The sequence below is a fragment of the Ranitomeya imitator genome, chromosome 2 (assembly GCF_032444005.1).
Source record: "Ranitomeya imitator isolate aRanImi1 chromosome 2, aRanImi1.pri, whole genome shotgun sequence".
NCBI classification, from domain to species: domain Eukaryota; kingdom Metazoa; phylum Chordata; class Amphibia; order Anura; family Dendrobatidae; genus Ranitomeya; species Ranitomeya imitator.
Window position 1 is genome coordinate 307,219,213 of NC_091283.1, and position 25,051 is coordinate 307,244,263.

General features: G+C 47.5%; 1 pseudogene; it reads right to left on the bottom strand.

Annotated features, from left to right (window-relative positions):
* The window catches only part of LOC138666977 (zinc finger protein 585A-like), a 118,210-nt pseudogene extending 97,832 nt beyond the window's left edge, over positions 1–20,378 (bottom strand).
* Positions 20,379–25,051: the final 4,673 nt, after the last annotated feature.

A 25,051-nucleotide genomic window follows, 5' to 3' on the forward strand; every position in this document is an offset into this window, starting at 1 on the left:
GATGTCGCAGCCCCTGCTGTCATCGAGAGGACCACAAAGGCGGGTGCACAGGCTCAGGTAATCTGGAGGTGCTCCAACCACCTCCATCAGTAGGAATCCAGGGATTTCCGATAGGAACAGGAAACCAACTGAGGAGGAGAAGGGGACCGCCATTTTTATCTCTGTAGGTTTCCTGTTCCTATGGGCGGGTCCCTCTCTCAAGTGAGTGCGGTCGTGGCGAGGGGTAAAATTGAAAATTCAGTATAAAGGGAAACTGTTACAGTACAGAAATTCACACTTGGCCCTCACTGCACATTTAATGATGTCGATCATAAAAGCAAAGTTTGTCCAGAAAGACTGGACCTGGACTTGTAGGGACCATATGAGCACATTCAGCAGCACAGAAGGGGGAGAATGTAAATTCATCCAATAAGATAACAGGGTTATAGGAAGCCAACAGCATCATTACCCTCCGATTTCTCTTACAGGCCCATCATAGTATTTTTCTTCAAGTGGCTTTCTAACTTGTCAGCACATTCTACGTACACTGTCATTTGACTTTGCAGTTTACAGATCTGGGCAGGTTACGACCAGCATCTCCTGATTTCAGGGTGTAGGTTGGCCCTCCAGGCTATATATTCTATAGAAAGGGCTTTTAAAGTCCAAAGTCATTTGAACAGTTTTGGGTGGGGGAGAATGTTGTGGTCTAGATGCGAAATGGTGATCACACGATTGTGATACAGCCAGACTACACCACCGGTAAAGCAGCCACAGACAGTGGCTGAGAAGAATCTGTGACTTCTCTGCATTTAGTGGTCACTACTCACCTGGGTAGTCATAGGTAGGAATCTCCTCTTTACACCTCTCATCATCCCTCACACATGTCTCTGCAGTTTTAATACGGGTCAGATCTTCATCCTGAAACAAATATTGTAAAAGTCACAGACAGATGGAGAAGTCACATCTATGATCAGCTCTAATCCTGCCATCTCCACCATTCTTATTACAAACCGGATAAACCGGATTACTTACCGGTAATTGTATTTTAAGGAGTCCACGATAGCACCCACTGAGAGAGGGGATCCACCCCCAGGAACAGGAAGCCTACAGATAAAAAGGGGTGGTCCCCCTCCTCAGTTGGATTACAGAGTACAAGAGGAACCGCCAAGAAAACATTAGAACATCTTCATAAAAACTACTCAATATGTATAAACATATACCACCATCACCCGGAGTGAATTACATAAACATCTCTATTATGTGCTACTTAGGGAGGGAAGTGGGTTCTTTCATGGACTCCATAAAATACAATTACGGTAAGTAATCCGTTTTTTTATTCTCGCCATGACAGCACCCACTGAGAGATTTCAGGGAACCATCATCTGGGAGGGACCACCGTATTGAGGACAGGTCTCCTGAAAACCAAGTCAGAAGATGATGACAAATTGAGTCTATAGTGGCTGTAAAAGGTAGATGGTGAAGACCATGTTGCAGCATTACATATCCGATCAATCGATATGTCCGCCTTCTTAGCCCAGGAGAATGCCATAGACCGTGCCGAATGTGCCCTTATTCTTTCCGGAGGACCTTCACCCTTTGCTGAGTAAGCCAGACAGATTGTATCTGTGATCCAACGTGATAAAGTGCTCCTTGTGACTCCAAACCTCTTCCTGTGGCTCTGAAAAGACTCAAACTGAGCCCTACTCTGCCTTCAGGGATATTTAATATGTACTTTAATGATATGTACTTTAATGCGACAGACAGACGACGGACCTATTAGGGCATCAAAGACCAGATCAGGTCCTAGGGAGGCAAGCGAGCAATGTGTACAGAGTCGCTACGCTCACACGCTGAAATAAACCATGCAACCCATCTAACTCCCGCAATTTTACGACTAGATAGGGCTCCCAATGCTGATATCTGAACCTTTAATGTGTTAACTGAAAAACCCAGCACCCAACCCCCGAAAATTGCAGCAACTGGAACCTCACTAGAGAAAGGCCCAGTATGAAAATTAAGGAACTTCCTCCACACTCTACTGTATATCTTGGTCGTGGATTCTTTCCTACTCTGCAGACTGGTACTAATCAGGTTGTCAGAAATCCCCCTTAATCTCAACAACTGCCTCAAGTTCCACGCCTTCAAGTGGAGACCTCTCACCCAAGGATGACAGGATGGACCCCAAGAGAGCAGGCCCGGATCTGATGGGAAGATCCAGGGGTCGGATATGGACATGCTCTGAGCCATGAAAACCAAGGTCTCTTGGGCCAGAAAGGAGCGAAGAGAATTATCCTTGCTCTCTCGTCCCTGATCTTCCTGATGACTTGTGGAAGCACCATCATTGGAGGAAACGCATAGGCCAGACTGAAGCGACAAGGGAACTGGAGGGAGTCGACCAATTCCGGCTGATCTGCCCTGTTCAGGGAGGCAAATCTTTGGACCTTTCTGTTGTCCCTGGTAGAAAACAAGTCTATTTCCGGAGCTGGCCATGTGAGTGGAAGCAGGGAAGAGTGCTCCTGCTGCCAGAAGGACAAAAATCCTGTTTTAACCCCGATTTTCGGGTAAACTCACCTAAATCCGGCTGGCCGAAGGTCCGGAGAGTGCAGCGGTGCAGAGCAGCGGGTCCGGAGTCGGCAGCGATGACCAGGAGGCGGCAGAAAGACGCTGGCACCAACGATGCAGGAGGCGGCCAAGATGGCTCCAATGCTAGGGAGGATGCCGAGAAGGAGAACGCCGCATGTCAGCGGCGCATGGAGGTGGCCGCAAAGCTGCAGCAGTATGCTAGAGTGGAGGCTGCTGAGGAGGCAGAACCAGGATCTGGAGCTGGAGCTGACCAGGAGGAGGAGGAAGCAAGCAAGGCTGAGCAGCATGAGGTACAGAGGGGGAAGGAGAGAGGCAGCATGGCTGGGGCTAGTGGGGGACCTGAAGCCATATCACAGGGAGAGGAGCCGACTCTTAAGGTACCGTCACACTTTAGCGACGCTGCAGCGATACCGACAACGATCCGGATCGCTGCAGCGTCGCTGTTTGGTCGCTGGAGAGCTGTCACACATACAGCTCTCCAGCGACCAACGATCCCGAGGTCCCCGGTAACCAGGGTAAACATCGGGTAACTAAGCGCAGGGCCGCGCTTAGTAACCCGATGTTTACCCTGGTTACCATCGTTAAAGTAAAAAAAACAAACGCTACATACTTACCTACCGCTGTCTGTCCTCGGCGCTCTGCTTCTCTGGTCTGGCTGTGAGCACAGCGGCCGGAAAGCAGAGCGGTGACGTCACCGCTCTGCTTTCCGGCTGCCCGACGCTCACAGCCAGACCAGAGAAGCAGAGCGCCGAGGACAGACAGCGGTAGGTAAGTATGTAGCGTTTGTTTTTTTTACTTTAACGATGGTAACCAGGGTAAACATCGGGTTACTAAGCGCGGCCCTGCGCTTAGTTACCCGATGTTTACCCTGGTTACCAGCGAAGACATCGCTGAATCAGCGTCACACACGCCGATTCAGCGATGTCAGCAGGACCTCAACGATCAAAAAATGGCCCAGGCCATTCCGACACGACCAGCGATCTCACAGCAGGGGCCTGATCGCTGGTACGTGTCACACATAGCGAGATCGCTACTGAGATCGCTGTTGCTGTGACTCAGCAGCGATCTCGCTAGCGATCTCGCTATGTGTGACGGGGCCTTTAGAGATGTTATCACACTGATCTCTTCATGTCAGCAATCCCTGAACTCCTTGGCCCAGCAGATGCAGGAAGTTAAAGGGGACACGGCACAGATTAATGCGGCTCTGCAGAAAATGGACAAACGTATAGGAGTGGTGGAGGAGAGGGTGAGCACGGCAGAAGATCACATAGTTAAGCTACAAAAAGCTGAAAAGAAGTTTGCCCAAGCAATAGCCGAGCTCGCTGCCAAAAATGAGGATCTGGAAAATAGGTCCAGAAGGAATAACATACGTATAGTGGGGCTGCCTGAAAAGACTGAGGGGAGAAATCCCACTGAGTTTGTGGAGAACTGGCTGCTGGAGAAGATTGGGAACACAGTGTTGACAAAAGTTTTTGCTGTTGAACGTGCTCATAGGGTCCCGCCGCAGCCCCCTGCCCCAGGAGCGAATCCCCGTACCATGCTTGCTAAAATACTGAACTACAGGGACAGAGACATTATCCTTAGAAAGGCTAGAGAGATGGAGGATCTGACGGCTGGAGGTCAGAAAATCGCCATTTATCCGGATTATTCCGCTGCGGTTCAGAAGCAGCGGATGAAGTTTACTGGAGTCAAGCGGTGACTGAGGGAGCTGGGAGTGCAGTACTCAGTGATGTTTCCCGCCAAGCTGAGACTGGTGGCTTTTAATAAGACACATTTCTTCCTGACACCGGAGGACGCTGCCCAGTGGCTTGACACCAATGAGAAAAAGTTGAAAGGAGTGGGAGACTGATATGCCGGCGAGATTTGGCTGGAAATTGGTTTCTCTGTCGTTGGCGGAGAGTTTTGCGCTGGTTAGCGTCGGTTTTAAAAAAGTTGAGCAACTGCTGAGGGTTCTCCTAGGCCATGTTGAGGACTGGCCGGAGGGGACAGTACTGTCTACCAAATGTGGGGGAGGAGGGCTATAACGGATATTGTAAATTGGTTTGCTATTTTTCTTACATGTCATAGAAGTGCAATGTTAAGTTATAATAAAGTTAAAGTTAGGGGGAAATTATGTTTAGTGTGGCAGCGGGACACGAATGGAGAGGGTTAAGTGAGGGAGAGTGTTCGCAGTGGGCAGTGGAGCCCCACTCTTGCTGAGAGGAAAAATGCGTTACACTGGGGGGGTTAGGGGGGTAAGTTGGGAGGAGGTAGGGGGGCGGGAGGGGGTAGGGGGGATGGGAGGGGTGGGGCAGCTCATACTTGGGAAATTGGATAAAATGAGAAATGATGAGCCACAGGGGGGGAGAATGTATTAAAATATTGAGTTGGAATGTGAGAGGTCTGGCGGATAAAACACGGTGAGCGGCAAGTCTACAGTATGCTCAAGAGCAGAAGCTTTCAATGATATGTCTGCTGGAGACACATTTAGTGCGGGAGAGGGTGAATGTATTGAATAGGCGCTGGATACAGAAAGCATATCATTCTACTTTCTCGACGTACTCTAGGGGTGTGTCTGTGTTGATTCCTGCTGGGGTGCAATATGAGGAGGTAGCGGTAAAGGAAGATTTGGATGGTCAGTATGTGGTGGTGAAGTGTAAAATGAATGGAGTATTGATGTGTATAGTGGCAATGTATATTCCGCCCCCATACTCAAGCAAGAAGATAAGAGAGGTGCTGGAGAGGGTAGAGCGCTGGGGACCGTTACCATTACTAATTATCGGCGACCTTAATAATATATGTGATGACTTTTGGGACAAGAACAAGAACCCCCAGAATAGGACGGCGGGACATACCACTACGTTTGGGACTTATGTCGGGGAAGTGGGCATGATTGATTTATGGAGAGTTAGGCATATCGGGGAAAGGGCGTATTCATGCTACTCGCCAGCTCATGGTACGCTGTCTAGGATTGATCTGGCACTAGGTAACCGATTATTAGATACGATGGTGGGGGATGTGAGATATTTACCTAGGGCTCTCTCAGACCATAGTCCAGTTGAAGTGGAATTTAGACCAGTGGGGACACGGAACGGGAGCAGAAGGGAGTGGAAAATTCACCCTAATTGGTTACACAGTATAGATTTGGAGAAGATTAAGAAGGAACTAGGGGAATTTTTTGAGATAAATGAGGGAAGTGTAGATGTGCTTACTGTGTGGGAAGCCATGAAAGCGTACTTGAGAGGGCTGTTGTTTAGGGATATTAGCAGGTGTAAGCGGAAATCGAGAGAGGCAGAGAGGTTGGCGATTGATGGGCTGAGGGTGGCTGAGGATGAGATGGTAATAACGGGTACTCTGGAGGCTGGGAGGAGGTTGAAAGCAGCTCAAAACCAGCTAGAGGAGGTCTTGCTGAGTAAGGCTGAAAGGAAGAGGGAATTCATGAATCTGGCCTATTATCAGGAGGGTGAATCAGTGGGTCATTTACTGTCGCTGGTGGCATCTGCCCAGAGAAATACATCCTTTGTTCATTCTCTGGTGACTGGGAGTGGTGTTGCTGTTTCGGAGACTTCAGAGATTTTGGAGACTTTTGCAGATTTTTACGCAGACTTATACTCCTCTCGGGTAGATGGGTCAATGGAGGACACGGTGGCGTTCCTTGAGGAGTTGGAGCTCCCGAGGCTGAGTGACAGGGATAGGGAGGATCTGGAGGCTCCCATTACGGAAGAGGATCTGGGACGGGCATTACAGTCGATGGCTAATGGGAAGGCGCCTGGCGTAGACGGATTTCCTGCTGAAATTTATAAAAACTTGGGGGAAGTGTTGATCCCTAAATTGAAGGTGGTCTTGGAGGAGGCTAGGATTGGCGGAAGGCTGCCGGCATCTATGCGAGAGGCCACAATAGTGGTGATTCCAAAGGAGGGGAAAGACCTGACACAGCCGGATTCATATCGACCAATTTCTTTACTTACTATTGACGTTAAACTCCTGGCTAAGGTGTTGGCGATGAGGTTGACAAGTGTTATTTCTGGCCTGGTACACTCAGATCAATCTGGCTTTATGCCTGATAGGTCAACTGCGATCAACTTGCGAAGATTGTATGTGAACTTGCAACTCAGAGCTGATAACTGTGGCCAGAGAGTTAGTAAACTGCTAAGACGAGGGCACCATCCAATATTCTAGTAACAGTGCTCAACCTACTGCATGTCAAGCACAAGACACATAAACCAAAGAGAAAAAAGAAACATGCAACTACGCAGGGATCACAAAAATATAACAAAGTTTATTAATAACATGTCTAAAGCCACATATACAGATTTAAAAAACACTTAAAAAACCAACACAAACAAAAATAATATAAGTTAACCCAAGAAAAACCACACAGAATTCCCAGGCCCCACCTCACTCCTCACTAGAGCTTAACCCTTCCTGTTAATAGTCTGGCAACAAATATTACCAACCAGTATCTTGCCCTGATTTACCTATAATTTTAATACCCACAAATACAACCATGGGCAAAGAATAAGCAAAAAAATCTCCAATCTAAAGAGAGGGAGATACTAATAAAGCAGTAATACAGGAAAAGACAAAGCTATTACAGAGCTATTACAGAACCAGAAGGGAGATGGACATATGGGAACCAGCTCCCTCCTCGCTATATGTCCTCCTGAGCGGTATGACTGAACCTTGATCATGCAATATGAGCCTGTCCATTTAAGGTGTATCATGATTTTGTGTATTGTGGGTTTCTTATAGTGATATGTCCATCTCCCTTCGGGAGTAAGTCTATCTTGTTTAAGGTGGACGATGTGGATGGGGAGCCATTGGAGGATGGGCGACTGGAGGTGACGAGTAAATTTAAGTACCTGGGAATATGGGTATCTATGCCGGTCACTGACTATATACATGAGAATCTGACTCCAATCTTGGGTGCACTCAAGGCAAAAGCGGATGCATGGCTCAAGCTACATTTGTCTGTGGTAGGTAGGGTGAATCTTATCAAAATGATTCTGATGCCAAAAATACTGTATATTCTTCACAATGCACCGGTCTGGATACCACGTGGGAAATTTAGACAGATCAACTCTCTGTTTAGGAACTTGATTTGGGGGAGGCAACATCCGCGTATTAAACTAGAGACACTTCAGCGACCCAAGGATGATGGGGGTCTGGCATTGCCTAACCCTGAATTGTACTTCCTCGCAGCCCAGAGTCAGCATCTAAGGGGCTGGGCGCATGAAGGGTCATCTGGAGCGGTACAGCGGTTGATGGAAGTGGTGACAAAAAGAAGGCCAGTGGTACAATGTTTGGAGGATGGATCCTTGGAGAATTTGGGGAAGCTATACCCGACTTTGCTGTTGATACATAGTAACATAGTAACATAGTTAGTAAGGCCGAAAAAAGACATTTGTCCATCCAGTTCAGCCTATATTCCATCATAATAAATACCCAGATCTACGTCCTTCTACAGAACCTAATAATTGTATGATACAATATTGTTCTGCTCCAGGAAGACATCCAGGCCTCTCTTGAACCCCTCGACTGAGTTCGCCATCACCACCTCCTCAGGCAAGCAATTCCAGATTCTCACTGCCCTAACAGTAAAGCATCCTCTTCTATGTTGGTGGAAAAACCTTCTCTCCTCCAGACGCAAAGAATGCCCCCTTGTGCCCGTCACCTTCCTTGGTATAAACAGATCCTCAGCGAGATATTTGTATTGTCCCCTTATATACTTATACATGGTTATTAGATCGCCCCTCAGTCGTCTTTTTTCTAGACTAAATAATCCTAATTTCGCTAATCTATCTGGGTATTGTAGTTCTCCCATCCCCTTTATTAATTTTGTTGCCCTCCTTTGTACTCTCTCTAGTTCCATTATATTCCTTCCTGAGCACCGGTGCCCAAAACTGGACACAGTACTCCATGTGCGGTCTAACTAGGGATTTGTACAAAGGCAGTATAATGCTCTCATCATGTGTATCCAGACCTCTTTTAATGCACCCCATGATCCTGTTTGCCTTGGCAGCTGCTGCCTGGCACTGGCTGCTCCAGGTAAGTTTATCATTAACTAGGATCCCCAAGTCCTTCTCCCTGTCAGATTTACCCAGTGGTTTCCCGTTCAGTGTGTAATGGTGATATTGATTCCCTCTTCCCATGTGTATAACCTTACATTTATCATTGTTAAACCTCATCTGCCACCTTTCAGCCCAAGTTTCCAACTTATCCAGATCCATCTGTAGCAGAATACTATCTTCTCTTGTAACTGCTTTACATAGTTTTGTATCATCTGCAAATATCGATATTTTACTGTGTAAACCTTCTACCAGATCATTAATGAATATGTTGAAGAGAACAGGTCCCAATACTGACCCCTGCGGTACCCCACTGGTCACAGCGACCCAGTTAGAGACTATACCATTTATAACCACCCTCTGCTTTCTATCACTAAGCCAGTTACTAACCCATTTACACACATTTTCCCCCAGACCAAGCATTCTCATTTTGTGTACCAACCTCTTGTGCGGCACGGTATCAAACGCTTTGGAAAAATCGAGATATACCACGTCCAATGACTCACCGTGGTCCAGCCTATAGCTTACCTCTTCATAAAAACTGATTAGATTGGTTTGACAGGAGCGATTTCTCATAAACCCATGCTGATATGGAGTTAAACAGTTATTCTCATTGAGATAATCCAGAATAACATCCCTCAGAAACCCTTCAAATATTTTACCAACAATAGAGGTTAGACTTACTGGCCTATAATTTCCAGGTTCACTTTTAGAGCCCTTTTTGAATATTGGCACCACATTTGCTATGCGCCAGTCCTGCGGAACAGACCCTGTCGCTATAGAGTCACTAAAAATAAGAAATAATGGTTTATCTATTACATTACTTAGTTCTCTTAGTACTCGTGGGTGTATGCCATCCGGACCCGGAGATTTATCTATTTTAATCTTATTTAGCCGGTTTCGCACCTCTTCTTGGGTTAGATTGGTGACCCTTAATATAGGGTTTTCATTGTTTCTTGGGATTTCACCTAGCATTTAATTTTCCACCGTGAATACCGTGGAGAAGAAGGTGTTTAATATGTTAGCTTTTTCCTCGTCATCTACAACCATTCTTTCCTCACTATTTTTTAAGGGGCCTACATTTTCAGTTTTTATTCTTTTACTATTGATATAGTTGAAAAACAGTTTGGGATTAGTTTTACTCTCCTTAGCAATGTGCTTCTCTGTTTCCTTTTTGGCAGCTTTAATTAGTTTTTTAGATAAAGTATTTTTCTCCCTATAGTTTTTTAGAGCTTCAATGGTGCCATCCTGCTTTAGTAGTGCAAATGCTTTCTTTTTACTGTTAATTGCCTGTCTTACTTCTTTGTTTAGCCACATTGGGTTTTTCCTATTTCTAGTCCTTTTATTCCCACAAGGTATAAACCGCTTACACTGCCTATTTAGGATGTTCTTAAACATTTCCCATTTATTATCTGTATTCTCATTTCTGAGGATATTGTCCCAGTCTACCAGATTAAGGGCATCTCTAAGCTGTTCAAACTTTGCCTTCCTAAAGTTCAATGTTTTTGTGACTCCCTGACAAGTCCCCCTAGTGAAAGACAGGTGAAACTGCACAATATTGTGGTCGCTATTTCCTAAATGCCCAACCACCTGCAGATTTGTTATTCTGTCAGGTCTATTAGATAGTATTAGGTCTAAAAGTGCTGCTCCTCTGGTTGGATTCTGCACCAATTGTGAAAGATAATTTTTCTTGGTTATTAGCAGAAACCTGTTGCCTTTATGGGTTTCACAGGTTTCTGTTTCCCAGTTAATATCCGGGTAGTTAAAGTCCCCCATAACCAGGACCTCATTATGGGTTGCAGCTTCATCTATCTGCTTTAGAAGTAGACTTTCCATGCTTTCTGTTATATTTGGGGGTTTGTAACAGACCCCAATGAGAATTTTGTTACCATTTTTCCCTCCATGAATTTCAACCCATATGGACTCGACATCCTCATTCCCTTCGCTAATATCCTCCTTTAAAGTGGACTTTAGACAAGACTTTACATAGAGACAAACCCCTCCTCCTCTCCGATTTTTACGATCCTTTCTAAACAGACTGTAACCCTGTAAGTTAACTGCCCAGTCATAGCTTTCATCTAACCATGTCTCGGTTATTCCCACTATGTCAAAGTTACCTGTAGATATTTCTGCTTCTAGTTCTTCCATCTTGTTTGTCAGGCTTCTGGCGTTTGCGAGCATGCAGTTTAGAGGATTTTGTTTTGTTCCAATCTCCTCACTGTGGATTGTTTTAGAAATGTTCTTACCTCCCTTCTGAGTATGTTTTCCTGGGTCGTCTTTGTTCGAGTCTAATGTTTTTCTTCCCGTCCCCTCTTCTTCTAGTTTAACGCCCTCCTGATGAGTGTAGCGAGTCTTCTGGCGAATGTGTGTTTTCCAGGTTTGTTGAGGTGTAGTCCGTCTCTGGCGAGGAGTCCATCATACCAGTAATTCACACCGTGGTCCAGGAATCCAAATCCTTGTTGTCTGCACCATCGTCTTAGCCAGTTGTTTGCATCAAGGATCCTGTTCCATCTCCTGGTGCCATGCCCGTCTACTGGAAGGATAGAAGAAAAAACTACCTGTGCATCCAGTTCCTTTACTTTCTTCCCCAACTCTTCAAAGTCCTTGCAGATTGTCGGTAGGTCCTTCCTTGCCGTGTCATTGGTGCCAACATGTATCAGAAGAAATGGGTGGACGTCCTTGGAGCTGAAGAGCTTTGGTATCCTATCGGTCACATCCTTGATCATCGCACCTGGAAGGCAGCATACTTCTCTTGCAGTTATGTCCGGTCTGCAGATGGCTGCTTCTGTGCCTCTCAGTAGTGAGTCTCCCACCACCACCACTCTTCGTTGCTTCTTGGCTGTACTTTTTGCTGTCACTTGTTGCTGTGTGCCCTTTTCTTTTTTGCTTGCTGGTATTGCTTCATTCTTAGGTGTGCCATCTTCATCCTCTACAAAGATTTGATATCGGTTCTTCAGTTGTGTGGTTGGTGATTTCTCCATGGTCTTCTTGCTTCTTTTGGTCACATGCTTCCACTCATCTGCTTTTGGAGGTTCTCTGACACTTTTTTCACCTTCTGTGACCAGTAGAGATGCTTCTGTTCTGTCTAGAAAGTCTTCATTCTCTTTGATGAGTTTCAAAGTTGCTATTCTTTCTTCCAGACCCCGCACCTTTTCTTCTAAAAGGGCCACTAGTCTACACTTCTGACAGGTGAAATTGGATTCTTCTTCTGGTCGATCTGTGAACATGTAGCACATGCTGCAGCTCACCATGTAGGTTGTCACATCTGCCATGTTGCTCCTAGATCCTGCTGACTTGCTGTGTGTTTTCCTTCTTGTGTAATCTACTCAGCCAAGCTCTCTTGCAATAATGTCCTACAGGCAAAAATTCGATCTTCTAGCTTAGGGAGACTTCGCTTCTCCCAGAAGGCACCTGGAATATGCAAATTAGCCTCCTGAAGCTTGAATCCCTGGTTTGGTGATGCTTTCGAAGCAGCTGGTCCCGGCTGTACCCAACGATCTTCTAGCTTAGGGAGACTTCGCTTCTCCCAGAAGGCACCTGGAATATGCAAATTAGCCTCCTGAAGCTTGAATCCCTGGTTTGGTGATGCTTTCGAAGCAGCTGGTCCCGGCTGTACCCAACGATCTTCTAGCTTAGGGAGACTTCGCTTCTCCCAGAAGGCACCTGGAATATGCAAATTAGCCTCCTGAAGCTTGAATCCCTGGTTTGGTGATGCTTTCGAAGCAGCTGGTCCCGGCTGTACCCAACGATCTTCTAGCTTAGGGAGACTTCGCTTCTCCCAGAAGGCACCTGGAATATGCAAATTAGCCTCCTGAAGCTTGAATCCCTGTTTTGGTGATGCTTTCGAAGCAGCTGGTCCCGGCTGTATCCAACGATCTTCTAGCTTAGGGAGACTTCGCTTCTCCCAGAAGGCACCTGGAATATGCAAACTAGCCTCCTGAAGCTTGAATCCCTGGTTTGGTGATGCTTTCGAAGCAGCTGGTCCCGGCTGTACCCAACGATCTTCTAGCTTAGGGAGACTTCGCTTCTCCCAGAAGGCACCTGGAATATACAAATTAGCCTCCTGAAGCTTGAATCCCTGGTTTGGTGATGCTTTCGAAGCAGCTGGTCCCGGCTGTACCCAACGATCTTCTAGCTTAGGGAGACTTCGCTTCTCCCAGAAGGCACCTGGAATATGCAAATTAGCCTCCTGAAGCTTGAATCCCTGGTTTGGTGATGCTTTCGAAGCAGCTGGTCCCGGCTGTACCCAACGATCTTCTAGCTTAGGGAGACTTTGCTTCTCCCAGAAGGCACCTGGAATATGCAAATTAGCCTCCTGAAGCTTGAATCCCTGGTTTGGTGATGCTTTCGAAGCAGCTGGTCCCGGCTGTACCCAACGATCTTCTAGCTTAGGGAGACTTCGCTTCTCCCAGAAGGCACCTGGAATATGCAAATTAGCCTCCTGAAGCTTGAATCCCTGGTTTGGTGATGCTTTCGAAGCAGCTGGTCCCGGCTGTACCCAACGATCTTCTAGCTTAGGGAGACTTCGCTTCTCCCAGAAGGCACCTGGAATATGCTAATTAGCCTCCTGAAGCTTGAATCCCTGGTTTGGTGATGCTTTCGAAGCAGCTGGTCCCGGCTGTACCCAACGATCTTCTAGCTTAGGGAGACTTCGCTTCTCCCAGAAGGCACCTGGAATATGCAAATTAGCCTCCTGAAGCTTGAATCCCTGGTTTGGTGATGCTTTCGAAGCAGCTGGTCCCGGCTGTACCCAACGATCTTCTAGCTTAGGGAGACTTCGCTTCTCCCAGAAGGCACCTGGAATATGCAAATTAGCCTCCTGAAGCTTGAATCCCTGGTTTGGTGATGCTTTCGAAGCAGCTGGTCCCGGCTGTACCCAACGATCTTCTAGCTTAGGGAGACTTCGCTTCTCCCAGAAGGCACCTGGAATATGCAAATTAGCCTCCTGAAGCTTGAATCCCTGGTTTGGTGATGCTTTCGAAGCAGCTGGTCCCGGCTGTACCCAACGATCTTCTAGCTTAGGGAGACTTCGCTTCTCCCAGAAGGCACCTGGAATATGCAAATTAGCCTCCTGAAGCTTGAATCCCTGGTTTGGTGATGCTTTCGAAGCAGCTGGTCCCGGCTGTACCCAACGATCTTCTAGCTTAGGGAGACTTCGCTTCTCCCAGAAGGCACCTGGAATATGCAAATTAGCCTCCTGAAGCTTGAATCCCTGGTTTGGTGATGCTTTCGAAGCAGCTGGTCCCGGCTGTACCCAACGATCTTCTAGCTTAGGGAGACTTCGCTTCTCCCAGAAGGCACCTGGAATATGCAAATTAGCCTCCTGAAGCTTGAATCCCTGGTTTGGTGATGCTTTCGAAGCAGCTGGTCCCGGCTGTACCCAACGATCTTCTAGCTTAGGGAGACTTCGCTTCTCCCAGAAGGCACCTGGAATATGCAAATTAGCCTCCTGAAGCTACGCAGGCTCCACGCAGGCTGTGGAGTAGATTGGGGCATGTACGTGGGATCACGGACTTGACTAGATACTCGCCGATATGGCATAATAACAATCTGAAAGAATTTGAGGCATTAGGGGTACTGATAGAGTGGCTGGGCAAAGGGATTCAGTATGTGTATCAAATAATTGAGCAAGGTGAACTGAAATCATTCTCCCAATTGCAGGCGGAATTTGGCCTTGGAAATGCAGGGGAGTATCAGTATCTGCGTATGAGGCATGCTTTTGGAGCTCAGAGTAGGAACGGAGGTATTAGGATTCAAAGGAATATAGTACTGGAGTATGTGTGTAATGACGGGACGACTGGAGGAGTCATATCCACTCTGTACAGGGATCTGTTGCACACTTTCCTATTGGGGTTTCCAATAATGGCGAGAGCTAAATGGGAAAGAGATCTGGGCCCAATGGATAATGAGACTTGGGAGTCGGTGTTGGAATGGATCCCAAAACTGTCGATGAGTGAACCATATAGATTGTCACAGCTTTATGTGGTACACAGAGTTTATAGGTCTCCGATGGTGCTATATAAGGCAGGATTGCGTAATGACTCTGAATGTCCGAGGTGTAGGTCTACGGATGCAGACATTTTCCATATGATGTGGACATGTCCGAGGTTGGTTGCCTTTTGGGTGGTAGTTTTAAGTCGTATGGAAGGTGCGTATGGATGCACGGTGCCAAGGGATCCAGTTGTATGCTTGTTGGGATGCGTGGATGAGATTGGGGTGGATAAACATCTAAAGATAGCTATAGCTAGATTGTTGTACATGGCTAGGAAGGTGATAGCTAGAAACTGGATTAGGGAAGAGCCGCCGTCAAGAGGAGAATTCCTCCAGTACGTATAACACGGCCTGACACTAGAAAAAGGGATTTATAAGAAGAAAGGGAAAACTGAAACGTTCAATAAAATGTGGTCTCCATGGATTGCTATGGGATAGTAATGTGAAGTGTGGCTTATACGATTGGTTGAGGGATTAGACACTCAATTGTTTTAATGATGGTAGTAATTAACAAGACGAGCTGCTTTGTGGGGTGGGGGAGGGGGGCTTTGGGATCGAAGGGGGTTGTTTGAAGGGAGAGGGGGGAAAAATACTCTGTATTGAAAATGCAAATGAAACATGTTAATTGTACTGTTATTCTTAATAAAAATTTATTTGAACAAAAAAAAAAGTCTATTTCCGGAAACCCCCACAAGTCCACTAAATTCCTGAATACTTGGTGACTGAGACCCCATTCTCTCTGATATAACGTATGGCGACTGAGGAAGCCGCTTTAAGATTTTCCACTCCCCTGATGTGAAGGGCTGAGAGAGACAAGAGATGGGCTTCGGCCAGTTCGAGAATATCCACCACAGTAGACATCAGCACTTTTGATCAAGTTCCGCCTTGCCAATTTACGTATGCAACTGACATGGTATTGTCCGACAAAACTCTCACATGCGTCCCCCACAGCTGTGGGAGAAAGTGATGTAGAGCATGACTGACTGCCTTTAATTCCTTTAGATTTGAGGAGTCATCAGCCTCTATGGACCTCTGCCCCTGGGCCAGGTTATCGTCCATATGAGCTCCCCATCCATCAGGGCTAGCATCCGTAGTAACTATCCTGGACGGTTTCACTACCCATGGAATCCCCTTCCCTCCTGGTCTCCCGGGACCTCCACCACAACATGCTTAGATAACAGACATAAAACCTCCAACTCAAGAGCCTCCTGATGTGCTTGAGATCTAAGAGAAGTGATGACAAAGGAATCTGAGGGGACTCGACAAAACTCTAGTTTCAACCACGATGTTACTAAGTCCAGGGTCCAGGGATTAGAAGTGATCTCCCGCCATCTGTGTCAAAAAATTTTTAACCTGCTGCCCACAGGAGGGTCAGGGTCAATGGAATTTATTACTCTTCCTGGGCGAGGATCCGCTAAAATGGGCACCTTTTTGTTTGGTCTCCTTTGTCTCCCAGCGATCTCGGTTTTCATAATTCCACCTTCTACCGAATGGTCACTTTCTGAAGGCCCTCCTGTAGGACGGAACAGACTGGTTAGGGAACCCCTTCTTTCTCTCTCCCGCCTTGGTGAGGATCTAATCGAGCACGCTGCCAAACAGGAACTCACCCTGGCATGGAATTGCGCACAATTTAGACTTTGCACATCCCCCTTCCAGCCCTTCAGCCATAGGACACGACGAACAGAATTCACAAGACCAGCGGACCTTGTTGCCAGGCGTAGGGAGTCGACAGAAGCATCAGCTAGATATGCTGTGGTTCCCCTGATCAATGGACTAGAGGACATTAGCCTCTCTCTATACAATTCTTTCTTGATCTGTTCCTCCAGCTAGTCCACCCAAACAAGCATTGACCTTCCTGTACATGTGCTGGATATAGCCGGTCTAAAGGTTCTGGTGCAGGACTCCCATGATCTTTTAAGTAATGTCTCTGCTTTGCAGTCTAGAGCAGTGTTTCTCAACTCCAGTCCTCAGGACCCACCAACAGGTCATGTTTTCAGGATTTACTTAGTATTGCACAGGTGATAATTTCATTACCTGCTCAAGCATTAATTCCATCACCAGGGCAATACTAAGGAAATTCTGAAAACATGACCTGTTGGTGGGTCTTGAGGATTGGAGTTGAGAAACACTGGTCTAGAGGGTCAGATAGGATCACATAATCTTCTACAGGCAGGACAAAATGTCTAGAAGTCGAGGCCACTGCGGAGTCCACCTTGGGAACCTTGGACCAAGCTGTCAGGTCATCTTCCTCAAAGGGACAAAGGGATACCTCCTCCTGGAAGATGAAGAGAGGAACCCTCGCGCTGTCCCTGCTGGCTCCATTCCATCCTGACCAAATCCTTCACCACACCAATAAACGGGAAAGCTCGCATCTTTTTCTGCGAGAGACCTGCAAACATAATTTCCTTTGTAGATCTAACCTCTTTCACCTCTAAAAGCCCCATTGTATTTCTAACTGATTTCACCAGGTTATCCATACTCTCTATGGGAAAAAAAAGATAGCCCTTCTTCACCAGATGACAATGAATCAGAAGCACCAGGGAATCCAGCCTGTTCACTACCGGAAGCAGAACTGGAGACAGGGGTAACACTCCTTGCTTTAGACTTATGTTTGTTAGGCCTGTTTGAGCATCCTAAGGACTGAAGTTCCTCTCATCATTAATCTTATATCAGCGCATCTAACTGAGGACTCCTCCTCTAAAGTCTGGCTGATACAACTCTGACACAGTCTTTTAAGATAGAGGTCAGGAAGGTGTTGTGAGCACAAGGCACATTCTTTGTGCTTGGCTTTTTTAGTTTTCTTAGCCTGATAGGGAGGTACACAGAAAGAAGGTGAATCAGCTTAGTAGGCAGAGTCATGTAACACTCACCCAGTGAAGCTGTGATGTGGTACCGGTTCTGGAAGCGGAGGCACAGCACGAGTTCTAGATGGTACAGCTTACTCCGTACCCTCTTGTTAGTGGAGTTACCCTCTTGGGAGCGCCCAATGCTGTTCTTGGGATTGCTGTCCAGCTGCACTTCCACCACCTGTGGGTGCACCTCAGATTCTCCTGGAGAGGACATCTTTGGGACACATTGGCAGCAGGACGCCACCGGATCTTATACTTACAGCCCGTCCATCTCCGGAACAAGCCTCCCCGGACCCCAGGAAGTGAACCCAAGCAATTTCAGTTCAGTAATGCTGAATGGGCAGTACGCATGCGTGGGCCTAAACTCAGAAGCACTGCCCGATGGAAGAGCAGGGCAGCCGATGCACGCATCCCGCTCCACAAGATGAGTGCCGGTCTGGTCCTACTGCACTGCGTGAGCCAGGACACCCTCTTCCGGTTCCTGGCCTCACATCATCCACCATCAGACGAGGGTGAAGACTGACAGGCAGAGATCTCCAGACGCTGCTTCTGGTTCCGCAGCCCCTGCCGTTCCCCAGACACCACACAGGTGGCATGCACAGGCCCAGGTAACCTTTCCTGTGCAGGATCCCGCAGGAACAAGAAACCAACTGAGGAGGTGAGGGGAACAGCCCCTTTTTATCTGTAGGTTTCCTGTTCGGGGGGGCGGATCCTCTCTCTCAGTGGGTGCTGTCTGCGATAATAAAAAAACCAACATAATACTGGTGGATAAAACAAAACTGAGCACAAAACCTTCACAGTTGTCTACACATCATAGGGGAGATCTCATGACACCTCTCTATCTACCTGATGATCCTTACGAACATTGGGATCTTCTTGTTTACAGTCCTGTGGAAGAAGAGGATGGGGACATCTCTCTGGTGTTGTCCTCCTACTGGATAGATCTGGAAGAAACATATACAGGGACTTAATTCATTCTTTACATACAGATAATTATAGGCCGTCTGTATTTAGTCCAGTCCATTACCTGGTGATGTGAGGGGCTGGGGATCCTCCATCGTGATGTCCTTGTACAGATCTTTGTGTCCTTCTAAATACTCCCACTCCTCCATGGAGAAATAGACGGCGACATCCTGACATCTTATAGGAACCTGACACATACAATGATACCGTCATCCCCCCGATCCCTTCATAGCATTACTGTATAATGTCCCAGCATTCCCAGCAGTGTCACCTCTCCAGTCAGCAGCTCAATCATCTTGTAGGCGAGTTCTAGGATCTTCTGGTCATTGATGTTCTCATGTATCAGGGGGTGAGGTGGAGGCCCCGTGAATGGGCTCAGGGGTCTTCCCCATCCCTCAGACACAGGGTCCTGACAGCGCTCACTAGAGGTCTTCTTCACTACTGTGTAATCCTGGTTATGGAGAGACACATTAATAAATCTCACTACAGACATTTCCAGAGTCCTCACCTCTCCAGTTCTGTCCATCTGTTATTCCCATAGATGAGAATGATGTAATGTGACGTCATCAGAATCTCTCACCTCTCCAGTAAGCTGGAAGAGGATCTCTAGGGTGAGGTGTAATATCCTCTCCGCCATCTTGTCTCTGTCCATATCCATCTTTGATAGGTTAATAAGGAAAATTCCCTAATAGTAGATCTTCACAGAGGATCGGATATACCTGAATGAGAAGAAGATGAGCCGTTGTAACATCATAAAATTCCTGGCGATAATAAGGGGAAACATATAAGAAGATAGAACTTGTAGATGTTGTACTCTCTAGTCTTGTATGGACTGGAACGTAAGTTGAATTGCTGACTAAGACATCTCCTCCATGCTCCCAATCACTGCCTATGTTACTCACAGCTTTGGCGACTGATTGGCTGTAAGAATCATAACTTCGTTAGGACTGAGCAGATAATACAGAGACTGGCGGGAACCCAAGCAGCAATGGTATATTTGCTATTTTATAGTGTTTAGTTTTCTTCTTTCCATCTACTAATAAAACCTATATATTTAGGCCACAGACAACAAGCAGTTTCTTCCTCGGAGTCGGCAGCTGAATACGTTCCTCATAGACTCATCTTCCATAACGCTAATTCTCGTCTCATTTACCGACCCTGGAATCGGCATTAGCAATACTGCAGGAGATATTCATTACACGGGACAGGAGAAATAACTACTTCATGATGAGGACGACATCTTCATCTTCTACTACGGCTCTAGGAACAGATTTGTCCAGAGTCCGTCACTGACTCCATCACCACCGGCCTCTATATGAAGGTTTCCCAACAATACTGTGTAGGGCCCCGTACTTTGAGAGTAAGGGCTTGTTTTCACTTGTGAGAAACACGTCCATGTCTCGCATGTGGAAACGAAGCTCTGGTGCCGGCACTCCGGAGCAGAGCGTGCGGCCGCATAGCATCACATGGAGCCGCACGCTCCGCTCCGGAGTGCCGGCACCAGAGCTTCGTTTCCACATGCGAGACACGGACGTGTTTCTCACAAGTGAAAACAAGCCCTAATACAGGTTTCCTTGGTTCCCGTCTTTCATAGTTGGGTCGTTTGTATCTATCAGCGGAAAAGGAACAAAATCATTGTGATTCTTATAAGGAGACAACACAAACCCCCTAAATATAACATTTTATAACAACCCCACAATCTGTGACTCTTCAGGGTAAATCGCTCTCTCCCCATTGGATTAGAGCTGATACTATGAAGCTAAAGGGACTAAACAGACTTTCTGTCACCTCCATAAAGGGGCACTTTACTGTGTTTGTCAGAACTGTCCGAGGATTATTAGAGGTGATAGTTTCCCCCAATTAGAAGGGACACCTGTGGATATTGGGGTCTTTACCTGCTACAGTTCTGGTGTGGACCCTCCACCCGCACTCCACCTATATAGCTGCTCTGTGCACACAGGACCTGTGATGAGGTCACAGGAGGGGAGGAGTCAGAGGTCACATGATCAGGGGCCTCAGTGTATGCAGGACTCTGCTGTGCTGGTTGTCATGGTGCTGGATGAGGGGAAGTTTATGTGTGGGGTTAGGAGGGGTTTACAGTGTGGATGTAGCAGAGCTGTATGTGTACGGAGCAGAGCCGTGTGTGTACAAGGTGTGCGGAGCGGAGCCATGTGTGTACGAGGTGTACAGAGCGGAGCCGTGTGTGTACGAGGTGTACGGAGCGGAGCCGTGTGTGTACGAGGTGTACGGAGCGGAGCCGTGTGTGTACGAGGTGTATGGAGCTGAGCCGTGTGTGTATGAGGTGTACGGAGCAGAGCTGTGTGTGTACGAGGTGGACGGAGCGGAGCCGTGTGTGTACGAGGTGGACGGAGCGGAGCCGTGTGTGTATGAGGTGTACGGAGCGGAGCCGTGTGTTAAAGGTGTACGGAGCGGAGCCATGTGTGTTCGAGGAGGACGGAGCAGAGACATGTGTGTACGAGGTAGACGGAGCGGAGCCGCATGTGTACGAGGTGTATGGATCGGAGCCATGATTATAATCAGCCTTTGGGGGCTAAATGGTTTTCTATCCTTGACCTTAGAGGGCTTATAATTTGATACGCATCAAGAAGGTTGATGTGTGGTGATGGGAGAGCGTGCTCAGTACTTGATCGAGTATCCGGGTATTTGGGGGTCACACTCATGTGTTTACCGCCTATTAGCCAGCCAGAAAACACTCGGGGATTGCCCGCCATACACAGTAATGACATAAACATGTTGGCTACTGGCATTACTGTGACTGCCCGCCACATAGTACCATCAAGTCTGTATAAGACCTGGTGACGCCATGTTTGGATCATTGTACACGGACATAGTGTAGGGAGAGTCTCTGCTGGTGTTACATTAAACCAACAGCCCTTTTCCAGACTAACTCAAATACAAGTGATTCTCACAAAATTAGAATATCATCAAAAAGTTTATTTCTGTTCTTCAATCCAAAAAGTGAATCTCATATATTATCTAGAGTCATTACAAACAAAGTGATCTATTTCAAGTATTTATGTTAATGATGATTATGGCTTACAGCCAATGAAAACCCATATGTCATTATCTCAGTAAATTAGAATAATTAACAAAAAACACCTGCAAAGGCTTCCTAAGCGTTTAAAAAGGTCCCAGAGTCTGTTTCAATAGGCTCCACAATCATGGGGAAGACTGCTCACTTGACAGATGTCCAGAAGGCAGTCACTGACACACTCCACAAGGAGGGTAAGCCACAAAAGGCCATTGCTAAAGAAGCTGGCTGTTCACAGAGTGCTGTATCCAAGCATATTAATGGGAAGTTGAGTGGAAGAAAAAATTGTGGTAAAAAAAGGTGCACAAGCAATCGGGATAACCGCAGCTTTGAAAGGATTGCTACGAAAAGGCCACTTAAAAAATTGGGGAAATTCACAAGGAGTGGACTGCTGCTAGAGTAATTCGTTCAAGAACCACCACACACAGACATCTCCAGAACATGGGCTACAAGTGTCGCATTGCTTGTCTCAAGCCACTATTGACCAATAGACAACGCCAGAAGAGTCTTACCTGAGCCAAGGAGAAAAAGAGCTGGACTGTTGTCAGTGGTCCAAGGTGTTGTTTTCAGATGAAAATAAATTTTGCATTTCATTTAGAAATCGAGGTCCCAGAGTCTGGAGGAAGAGTGGAGAGGCCACAATCCAAGCTGCTTCAGGTTTGGTGGGAAGTACCACAATCAGTGATGGTTTGGGGAGTCATGCCATCTGCTGGTGTAGGTCCACTGTGTTTTATCAAGACCGAAGTCAGTGCAGCCATCTACCAGGAAACTTTAGAGCATTTCATGCTTCCCTTGCTTTTTGGAGATTAAAATTTCATTCTCCAGCAGGACTTGGCACCAGTCCACACTGCAGAAAGTACCAATACTTGGTTTAAAAACAACAGTATCACTGTGCTTGATTGGCCAGCAAACTCGCCTGACCTTAGCCCCACAGAGCTGAGCTGTGGAGTCGATAGTTTTGACTTGAGATGTGGATACTGTATATAGATTTTTAAACATGTCTTTCCCTCTTGCGGGCAGCATGTGCAGATGGCTGTGTGTATCTGCAGCGCCCCAGAGATCTGGTCGTTGCAGTAATGTCGCTCTGCCACTAAGGGGAGTGATGGTATGTCTGATGGCACAAAAGGAGTTCTACTGACCAGGTATCACCAGCACACATTACACTTCACACTCCGGCCACTAGGGGGAGAAAAAGGCTTTATTTATTGGGCCACTCCTCACACTGGTAAAACTAGGGGTTGGATAGGAAGTTAGATCAGAAGCTGACTGGGTTGGATTCAGGTAGCACCCCTTAGCCGGGGGTGCTGCAGGGAGAAGATTCAGGGGGGTCCCTGTCAGGCGTGGGAACCTGGCAGGTGCCTAGCGAACAGAACGTTACGGAACCGCGCCTGCACTACCTTGCGGCGGTATCCTGAGAAAGAGACGCGAAGAGAAGGATATTGTGGAACAGTGAGAAACGAGATGAAGCACAAAGGAGAGCCAGTAGGAGTCGTGCCCCGAGAACGGCAACATCCTACTGAGGCGCGTAGCCGGTGGCCGGAACACCGAGGAAGTAACTGACTCTACGCCTTACTTAAAACTTTGCAGGACAGTTAATTATAGGTTGGCTGTCTACCTTAAATTTCCTACGCAGACATAGGGGGCAACGCGTGGAGAAGGGCATGTCTAGGGTCCCGGAAGAACTCCGAGCCTTCCCGTCAAACGGGTGCGTCCTAGCCATAACATACCTAGGGGACGAGAAACTAGAAACATCTGGAATGAAATAGAAGGAACGGGAAAGAACTAGAACGAACGAACGAGAACAGAAGTTGTGAGGACTATTCTGAATGCTCAGCAGGGTAGCACTACAACACACAGGCGCTATTGGTAGGCAACGATTTCCACCTGTGAAGGGAACTCTGGATGTGCCATCGGACCGGCCGGTCTCAGACATCCCTGTTAACTGTGCTCTGGATTGAGGATCCTGAAGTCTTCAGTAAAGAGGTAAAGAGACTGCAACCCTGTGTCCTCGTTATTGTCTGCACCTCACACCATCACCATCCACCTTACTGGGAAGCCCTGGGGACATACTTCACCTGTGGGAAGTTACACCATCTAGCTGGCTTCACATCACCCCAGTGGACCCCAAGCAGCGTCGGTCACCCTGACCGAATACCACAGGTGGCGTCACGAAACCTTGACAGACTCGCACCACCTTTCATTGGACGCCCCTTAGCAGGGACACGGACCGGGTCCAGCCACCATGACATCCCCAGAACTGAGCCAGCAGAGGACCGGTACCGAGTAACCCGCGGCCCTGCGTCTGGGAGCGCTCCATATCCTTTGTAGACACCCATATATTTTGCAATTAATATCTTATGATGTGTGTATGCATCTATATATTTATCTTCTGAAGTGCAGGCAGTATTTGCATATCCATAATTTGCATATTTTACTTACATTTTCTGCTGCATTAAAGGGACACAAAAGCCTGTCAGTATAGCTTGCTACCAGTCCCCTTTGTTACAGCTGCGAACGCAGACGCATCCACGTCGCCAGACCACGATGACGTGGGGTGAGCGTCCCAGGTGGGAATGGAATGTGGACCCACTGGACCACAGAAGGGAACCTGGACCTACCCAGACTAGGGAAGGGCAGCGTGCAGGGTCTGTGGCAGCTGAGCTTGTGGACAAGATGGTGAAATGCAGAACTAGATAACACCGCACAATTTCAGGTAAGAAGAAAGATAAAGTTTACCCTAGCAAAATCACTACATAAACAGAACATAACTATGCCAGGCTCCCGATTACTCACGTCAAGAAAGGGTACATGTCTCAGGGAAACAGACAGGAGGACATCACGGATTGATGCAGTCCAGGGTTATTTGGCATGGGCATACTAGGATGGCCTCTCTCTCAGGCTTCAGCCATAGCACAGGATCAGCGGGAGAACATCAGACACTGACCTCGGACAGACATCAGACAATAGCATGGGTCATCACAGGTTGATGTAGTCCAAGGTCATCTGGCACGGGCATACTAGGACAACCTCTCTATCAGGCCTTAGGCATAGCACAGGCTCAGCAGGATAACATCAGATACTGACCAGGACAGACAGCACAGTGTGGACACTGGGGTAGCGGTGGGACATCTGGACACAGGCAGAACATCTGGACACAGGCTGGACATCTGGACACAGGCTGGACATCAGGACATCTGGACACGGGCAGGACATCTGGACACGGGCTGGACATCAGGACATCTGAACACAGGCTGGACATCTGAACATCAGGGCACAGGCTGGACATCAGGACATTGGACACAGGCAGGACATTGGAGCACCGGCATGACATCTGGACACCGGTGTGCTGGCCTAGGTCATCAGCTGGGACACGGATGGCACAGAACCAGTCAGCGGTGGTTGGTCTCCGGGAACCAGACATCGGACACCATCTCCAGGCAGTGGCTGTCAGGTTTCTAACTACGGCCGCCAGGCTCCGGGAATCGGACCTAGGAAGGTACTCAAGCTGGATGGTGCCAGCACCGCTGAGTTGGACTGGGGCCAGACTGAGTTAGCACTGCATAGCAGGCTGAGCACAGCATAGTAAA